The following is a 9,711-nucleotide window of genomic DNA, read 5'->3' as shown; positions in this document are numbered from 1 at the left end:
GGCGACCGGTATCCATTTACTTTATCAGTTACATTGTATTTATTTGCCTAGTAATAAACTATAAATAATAAAACAACAATACATGGTGTGAATGCACTCTATCCACTTTATCAGTTACATTGTATCATATTTTACAATGTGATAAAAACAAACATGAGTATTTTTCACTAATGATTACTTCTGCTAATGAGACCTAATAGATGTATAATTGTTAGTTAAAATGCTCTATAAAATTCAATTGGGATTTATATTGGAGCGATTAGCAAGGACCTCTTTGTAAGTAAGCACTTTGAATTTCATCCCAATCATTTGGAAATCCTCGGTCAAAGCCTGGAATCATCTGGAAGATCTTTCAAGTTCATTCAGTTGCTTCATTTTGTACTAGTTTGTGAATTCTCAAAGTTGTTTAAATTTGGAATAGTTAATGATTGCTCTTGCTTCATTGAAGACTTTCTCTTGAAAAAATTATTCGTAATTAAAAAAAATTAAACAAGATAATCAACAAAGTTTTTCCAATTCACTTTTCTCAAATACATAAATAATAAATTATACTTCAAAGAGAAAGACTAAAATTAACATGAAGTGCATTTCTCCTCTTATTATGGAATACTAGTGTGCACATCGTGCAAAGCACGGTCCCTATTTTTTATTTCCGCTACAGTAATTCTGTTTTAAAATATTTTTTGTACGTGATGCAGTAACATTTTTTAAAACGCTACAGTATCCCACCTATAGTATTCTATTTTTAAATGTTTTTTGTAAGTGATGCAATAACATTTTTTTAAAATGCTACAGTAATTCTGTTTTTAAATGTTTTTTGTAAGTGATGCAGTAACATTTTTTAAAATGCTACAGTGATAATGCTACAGTAATATTTACAAACGATATAGTCCCCATATGTGCTACAGTGATTTATTGTACCATTTACAGTAGTGTGAATAGTAAATCTATGGATCTTCCTATTATTACAGAGGAATAGATTAAATCATCATCATTCGTCAACTCTTTTAAGCAAGCACGAAAAATAAAATAAAATAAAATAAATAAATAAATAATTCATATACACTATTACGAGGGAATTCTGAGTCAAATAAAACTCATGCAAGTTGACTGCTCTGCCATTTCTCCCTTTTTCAAAGTACAAAGATCTGTCATTTTTCTAGTAATTTAATCAGAGTTTCCTGATGAACCTTTTGGTCTTCAGAGCTTTACCTAGGGTTTAGAGGGCTTGATGAAGGCGATGAGGAGGCTCGGGTGGAGTTAAGAGGCGGTGCAGCGCGCGCGGCGATGCAGGCGACAGCCAACGGGAGAAAGAAGAGCTTTGGTAATTGACTAAGGGGTTTTGGATTAAGGGTTCGTTTGGATAATGGAAGTATTGGAAGTAAGAAGTAGGTTATAGAAGTAATTTTTAAAACTATGAAATAGGAAGTAGTAGAAATAACATTCTTTGTTTGTTTCATATATTTTTAGAAGTTATGGAAGTAGAACTTCTTTCTCTTCATTTACTTTTTTTGTTTGAATAACATTTGTAAAATATTACTAAGAAGTAATTTTATCAATGAAAATTTGTTAGAAGTAACTAATAAAAAAATATTAATAAAAATTTATTTATTTCCTAATTAATATGTATTTCAACTACTTCCGAGCTACTTCTGAGTATTGAGGATAGGAGAAATATTTTAGAAGTAAAGATGACACGTAGGCGCCACATAAGCGTTTAAGGAAGTATTGGAAGTAAGTTTTTCAGAGAACCAAACACACTTTTTTGCTTAGAAGTAGCATAAATAGTCTCTACTTCTTTTACTTCAGCTACTTCATAATTACTTCTGTGCAAACAAACAGGTCCTAAGTCCTTGGACATTTTGGATTAGGCTTGTTGTATTTGGGCCTCTTAAATTTCAGAAGGATTAAATATAAATAGGCAGAAAAGTCTTTAATTCTATCTTTGCCTTTTGTATTCATTTTTTTCCTTTTGTTAATGAAAGAGTGAGCAATCTATCAATCTGTAGAAAAAAACCATAACAGTTCAAAACAGCAGTAGAAAAAATAACAACCTAAGATAGGATGAGCTATTTTTATGGAAGAACTTAAATCTGTCAAATTAGCATCAACTATGTCAAATTAGAGTGCATCAACTATGTCAAATTAGCATCAACTATGTCAAATTAGAGTGCATCAACTATGTCAAATTTCAGCCAAAAGCAACATGTTAGCTTGCATTTACTGTATGTCAAATTAGAGTGCATCAACTATGTCAAATTTCAGCCAAAAGCAACATGTTAGCTTGCATTTACTGTTATATTTCAGCCATTTAATTTTACAAACATTTAATGTACATCTTTGCATTTCTTCACCCAGCAGATTTAAGTCTTGTGCATCAAAGCGTCCAAGCCAACAACAACATTCAAAACTTCGAATCTTTATCTTGCAAATAACAATAAAAACACAAACTCAAATCATCATTTATTGATATTCATAATTAAAGAATCTTTATCTTGCAAATAACAATAAAAACACAAACTCAAATCATCATTTATTGATATTCATAATTAAATAAACAAATAACTAAAAAATGTACCTCATAAAATGACAAAGAAAGAGCGAATTTGTCTATAAAAATGTACCTCGTAACATAATTAAATAAACAAATAACTCCGAATCTAAAAAAAGTACCTCATAATTAAATAAACAAATAACCAAAACCAACGGCACATACCTCCGCCTCATAAAATAACTTAAAAATATGATTTTTTAAAGGATTTCTATCGACAAAAATAGTTAATTTGATTGCAAGAAAAAAAGCATTAATATCATTAAAAATAATCTAATAGGATATAATTACTGTTCTCAAGCCTTGATAGAAGGAACTAAAATAAAACAAGGGTTATTTCACTTTAATATCGCAAAGTTTTTACCAATTGAACCGCAATACCCCAAACTTACTTTTTGCCCAAAAAGATCCCAAAGTTCTCAAAAGTTTAATTTTGATTGTGTAAACATAACTATGGTATCCAAGTTCAGATTAACTTTAAAATAAATACAAAAAACTAAATAATTTCTAGGGATTTAACTCCAAATGAGCAAGAAAAGACATCTATACAGAAAAATATAACACAAACTTACAACTAATGGATGAAACAACATACCATTTTCCATGAATAAATCAAATTACTTCACTCTCCATCTTATAGAAACAATCCTCTCTCAACAACCTCTACAGTCACCTTAAATGTTATCCCAGCCTACACCCTCTTAAGAACTTCCACATGCTTTGAACAAAAGGACTCCATGTACTATTTTTTAAAAAAAATAAGCACATTTCAATAAAAAAATTCCCAAACAACATAAAATCACCAAAAAAATAAAAAGGAAACTTTTTTCCCTGTATTGAATCCATGAAGAATGCTTAGCAAAGCGCCAAGCTTAGAATCAAATTATGCGACCTACAACATAATTAAATAATTGCACACCAGAGAATTATTGCACATCTTAAGGGAACAATATCTTTTGAGAATATGAAAATAATTTTCCTTTTTTAAGGCTAATATTGATATGAATTGCTTACTTATGTTACAATCAATTCAAAGGTAATATAAAATGTTCATTTCTAAGCATATTTTGTAATTAACCTATAGAGAACAAAATTCTTAAAAGGTTGGTCAATTTAGATGTGAAGCCTGTTTGAATTGTTCACATTAATCATGCCTGGTTGTAAATGCTATGAAACATAAGAATGCAAATAATGGTTATATATACCAAGACTGCAACACTACCTTTAAATATAGGTTAACCTTTGGTAATTAAAAAATTAATAGAGCTAATTTACCTACAAACTTCGAAAGTTGAATTCAATTAATAATCCAATTGCATTAGCCTTAGTTAAAGACTTAATTAAATTGAATAAAATCCACTAAAATCACACAATTAAAGAAGATAAAACTACTAGAAAGATGAAAACAAACCTGTAGTACCCTTTCCAATTGAACCTTCACAAACTCGAATAGTATTGGCGACTATGTAATAGTTAGAGATTCGTAAAAATTTTAGTAATGAAAGGTTTTTGGTATTATCGGTACAGTACAAACAAAATAGTAAAAGTGATTAAAAACAAAGTGAAACGAACCTGCAATACTCTTTCCGACCGGACCTTTGCATATTTTATTGATAGATAAAGTAAGCTCTAATTGAAATGGGCAGGGGGAGTTGCATTATTGTTCTAACTGCTATTTTATTGATAGATAAAGTAAGCTCTAATTGAAATGGGCAGGGGGAGTTGCATTATTGTTCTAACTGCTGATGATAGAATCTCTAATGGATAGTCTAATTGAAATGGGCAGGGGGAGTTGCATTATTGTTCTAACTGCTGATGATAGAATCTCTAATGGATAGGGATTAATTACAATGCAGGAAAGTTAAACACTTTTTAAGATAAAAGAGGTCGGTTAGACCAGCAAAGAGATCACTATTTGCATAGACGGGAAAAAAACATAGATAAATTTAAAATAAAAACAACAATTTTGTGCTGAATTACCTTCTAGTTTTTTCTTTAATTTTTCTAGAATATCAATCTGCAGGATATAATCTGCCTCTTCCTTATCTAAACTGTAAAATATTCAAAATCCACAACTCTAATTTTTTTTATCTATGTTAGTACTTGACTTCAGTCGTTAGCTTGAGTCTCTTTGCAATTGTTTTTTGCAACTTCCTCTTCTTTGCTTCAGTTTCCTGCACAGTAAGAATATAAAAGCAAAGCCCTTTTGTTCACATGTTAAAAAATAGATATACTTGATACAACAATGGGAAAAAAATTGACCCAAAAACATTAAGAAAAGATCAAAAAGAGTTGGACCTAAAAAGAATCAACTCAGACACGCATCACGAAGGATATATGCAAAACACACATATAAGAACACCGCTAAAAAGTTGAAAAGATCCTTCAATTTTAGAACCGAAATGCCTACCATGGAGAAGTCAAAATTACACATAACAACAAATCTCAGATCTCTGAATCAAGAAACAAAGATAACCCATCAAGCAAATAAATTCCTAAGCCTATAACAACGGATCATATATACATAAATAGATTTTTTAAAGAAAAAGAGCAGATCTGAACAAAAAAGAAAAGATTTTTTTTATTACCATGAGCAGTTCATCATAATCGTGCAAAAGTGCCAGATGCTTGAACCGAGCCCTAGCTTCCTCTGAATCCATCATCAAAACCCTGCTCCCCTTCTTCATCATCTTCAACAAATTCCAATCCGAACTTCCTCTGAATCCATCATCAAAACCCTGCTCCCCTTCTTCATCATCTTCAACAAATTCCAATCCGAATCCCAAATAAAGGAGGATCATCAAAACCCTGCTCCCCTTCTTCATCATCTTCAACAAATTCCAATCCGAATCCCAAATAAAGGAGGAAAGAAAGAGGAAAAGTCTATAATAATAATAATAAGGTGGAAGGAGGCCAGGGAAAGATCTAGAAAGTAATAAAAGATAAAAGATTTGAATTTGGGATGAGGAGGGAAGATATTAAATGAGAAATTTAAACTTGAGAAGCCAAAAAGAATGCAGGTAATAGGAAATTAAAGCAGAAGATGGAAAGTTGTTGAAGATACAAAATATTGTTATTTTCAAAATAATGAATAATATTGGGAACCAAAATTATGAATTCTTTAGAGATTGATACGTGACGGAAGAGGCTTGCCATGTGGCTTTTTCAAGGGGAAGAGATGTCATGTGGCGTTTTTAAGGGGAAGAGGTTTTAGATATAGAATATAGATTTTCAAAATAATGAATAATGTTGGGAACCAAAATTATAAATTCTTTAGAGATTGACACGTAGCAGAAGAGGCTTGCCATGTGGCTTTTTCAAGGGGAAGAAATGTCATGTGCGTTTTCAAGGGGAAGAGATTTTAGATATAGAATATAGATTAGCATGAGTAGAGGATCCTAACTTGATATTACTAGGGGTACATAGGGGGCAGTTGTCCCCCTAAAGCACGACGTTTATCCGTAGAAGATTTGTTATGAAAAAGAGGGCGGCAGAGATTCTGGAGAAAATAACCTTCATACTATGAAGGGAGACATTTTTTTCCCTCTCTGGCGTACTGAATCCTCAACAAATGTGAGATGCTTGCATCATGAGTATTTTCTTTTTCGTTTTATTTTTTTTTTTCATGGGCAAGGAGACGATTAAAAGTTGTTATGAGCGGGGGTGGAAAAAAAAGAAAATTTCCCCCTGGAACTTAAAATTAAAAGCAAAAAACAATGTTTCAAGGTGGAAATTATGTCCTCTCCAGCTCTGATTTTTATCCTCCTTCTGTGGGCATGGTCGCATCACGTGGGTAGTCCACTGGGCACTAATTCAAGTTATATATTTTTATATATTCCTAAAAGAATTTATAAAAAAACTATATTACTTATAAAAGAGAACACTCATGTCAAAACTTTTAATATCATTTTTTATCCTCTCAATTTTTTATAACTCAAAATTATACCATTAATTATAAAATTAATAATCCATAACCTCTCATTAACTATGCACATTTTCATTTTCTCAAATTATTTGGTCCTTCACTAGAATATATTAATAATTTATAATGATAACAAAATTCATGAATATATGATAATTTATTATAAAGAATTATTAATTATATAAAATAGTGAAAGTCACTCATTTAACAAAGTATTGCACATAATTATAATTATTAATAATATTATAAATATGGGTTATTTCTTTATGTTGTAAAGAATATTATCTTGTTCGATAATTAATATCATCTTTGTAATAAAAATTTAGACGTTATAAAGGAGACGAGGGATGTATTCAATAAAGAATTCTTCAAAAGAATCTGTCATTTTGATGGCCTCCTGGTGGTACGGGATCAGGTCTTGGTTCCTGATTTCATACTCTCCACGGACTTGGTTGACTATCAATTGAGAGTCCCCAAAAGCTTCGAGATATTCGACCCCTAGCTCTTTGGCGAAACTGAGTCCAATGAGAAGCGCGTTGTACTCGGCTATGTTATTGGAACATGGACTAGTCAATGAATAAGCCCGAGGCATCACATGCTTCCCCGGGGAAATTAAGACCACTCCAACTCCGGAGGAAACTGTAGAACCTCCCGAGATTATCATCCTATTAACTGCTCTTGAAGCACCATCGAAATATAATTGCCATACTTGTTGGTGCGACGTAGTGTTAACCTCGTGGGTTTCATCCGGCAAGTCATCATATACTTCTGCCGCATCCGTTGTCGGGTTTGCTGTCAAAAGATTGCAAATCGCTTGTCCTTTGATCTACTTCTGCTGTTTGAAGTGCAAATCGTATTGGGATAGGAGAAGGGCCCACTTCGCTAACCGCCAATTCATTATAATGATAACAAAATTCATGAATATATGATAATTTATTATAAAGAATTATTAATTATATAAAATAGTGAAAGTCACTCATTTAACAAAGTATTGCACATAATTATAATTATTAATAATATTATAAATATGGGTTATTTCTTTATGTTGTAAAGAATATTACATTGTTCGATAATTAATATCATCTAAGTTATAAAAAATTAGATGTTATACATTAAAAATACTTTTATTTTGTAAAATTAATTTATATAAAAAATTGGATCCTTGAAATTTAGGAGACATATACTTTTCTCTTTTTTTCTCAAAATATTTGGCCACTCGCTAGAATATACTAATAATTATAATGATAATAAAAGTAATAAATATATTATAATTTATTATAAAAATTTTATTAATTTTAATGTAATAGTATAATTATTTATTTCATAAAATATTATACATAATTATAATTATTAATAATAGTATAAATAGGGATTGGTTTTTTATATTATGACGATTATTACCCTTTTCGACATTATAATATCATCTTAGTCATAAAAAATGGACATTATGAGTTAAAAATATTTGTATTTAGGAAAATTACTTTATATGAAAATATTGGATCTTTGAAATTTATGAGTTGTGCACTTTTCGTTGGAAAGTAAATGTCTCATATTTTTCAAGGGTCTAATATTTTTATATAAAGTACTTTTTATAAATAATAGTATTTTTAATTTATACCATCTAACTTTTTATTACTAAGATGATATTAATTATCAAACAAGGTAATATTCTCTACAACATAAAGTCATATAATATTAAAAATTATTGTCATTATTTAATAGAAATTGTAATAAAATATGTACATAACATAACTATTTAATAATTTAAATAGTTTAATTATATCAATAGTGTTACTTAAACTAATGCTTATATTATTATTTAATAATTATACTCCTAAATAATTTATTTAATTATATAATAATAGAAAATTTTAAATAACTATTAAATGTATGTTAGTAATAGTATAAGTACTAATAATAGTATAAGTTAAAAAAATTTAATCATAGTGCAATAAAATAACTTTTAATGGTTATATATAATTTATTAAATAATATAATATTAAATACAAGAACATGTCCAAGTGCAAAGCACATGCATTATACTAGTAAAGAATAAATATATTTATAAACTATATTTTGATAAATGGAAAATTATTTTTATTTTGTATTCCTCTTCTATTTTTTATATTGTGGCTTTTATCACGTGGGTAGTCCACGGGGCACTAGTTCAAGTTATATAATATACTAGTCTTTATCAACGTGTAGTGCACGTGGTTAAATATCAAAACAATTTAATTTTATATTTATTTTATTATTATAAATAAGTCAGATTAATTTTGAGTTCAAATATGTAAAATTGAATAATTATATTTGCTATAATTATTATTTAAACATTATTATTAAAATTTGACGTTATGGATTTTCAACCTAAACTGGAATCAATATACTTAACTGAGATATCATAATCGTCATTATGAACTACATGTTTATTGATTAAAAATATCATAGACTTTATATGATAGACTTTAAATAATAGACATTAAATAATATATTTTAAATAATATACTTAACTGAGATAGTGTTACTTTAAATCAATATACTTAACTGAGATATCGTAACCGACATTATATGATAGACTTTAAATAATATATTTTAATGTATTTTGGTTCAAAATTAGGATTAATATCTTAACTGGGACATCTTTATTGATTTCCTAAGAAAAAAATATCAATTAACATAATAATATCTTCAAGCAGATTAGTTAAAAAAGTTAAATTAATACTACATGTCATATTCCAAACTTTACTAATCCCAACCTATAATATGGAGTCAAGCATGAACAACAGTATCATTATGAATTATTGTTTTAGAAAATAAGAAACCACATTTCTTATTGCATTGAAAACAGAATTGCACAACACATTTGGACATTATAAGCTCATATTTTACAATAAACAATCTCAACAGCAATCATTAAAAAAAGTACGGGAAAGATGATATATATGAGGTCTCAACCTATATTATTTGATAGATTTAAAATAATAAAAAGATAAATACTAAAGATTAATAGTAACTATAATATAATTTTATGTGATAAAAGCAATCACACAATCATAAAAAATACTAAAAATTTCACATCTACAAGATTCATCTTTCTCTACCTTTATCTTTTTTCTGGATAATTCTAAAATAGAGTCTTTATTATCTACGTTGATTGTAAAATCAGTGTGGAGTTGGATTTCTTGTGCTATTATATTTCCTTTGCCTCGTTCATATTTTGTCTTCTCATCTAACTTCA

Source organism: Asparagus officinalis, chromosome 3, assembly GCF_001876935.1.
Source record: "Asparagus officinalis chromosome 3, Aspof.V1, whole genome shotgun sequence".
NCBI classification, from domain to species: domain Eukaryota; kingdom Viridiplantae; phylum Streptophyta; class Magnoliopsida; order Asparagales; family Asparagaceae; genus Asparagus; species Asparagus officinalis.
This window is presented reverse-complemented; position numbering follows the sequence as displayed.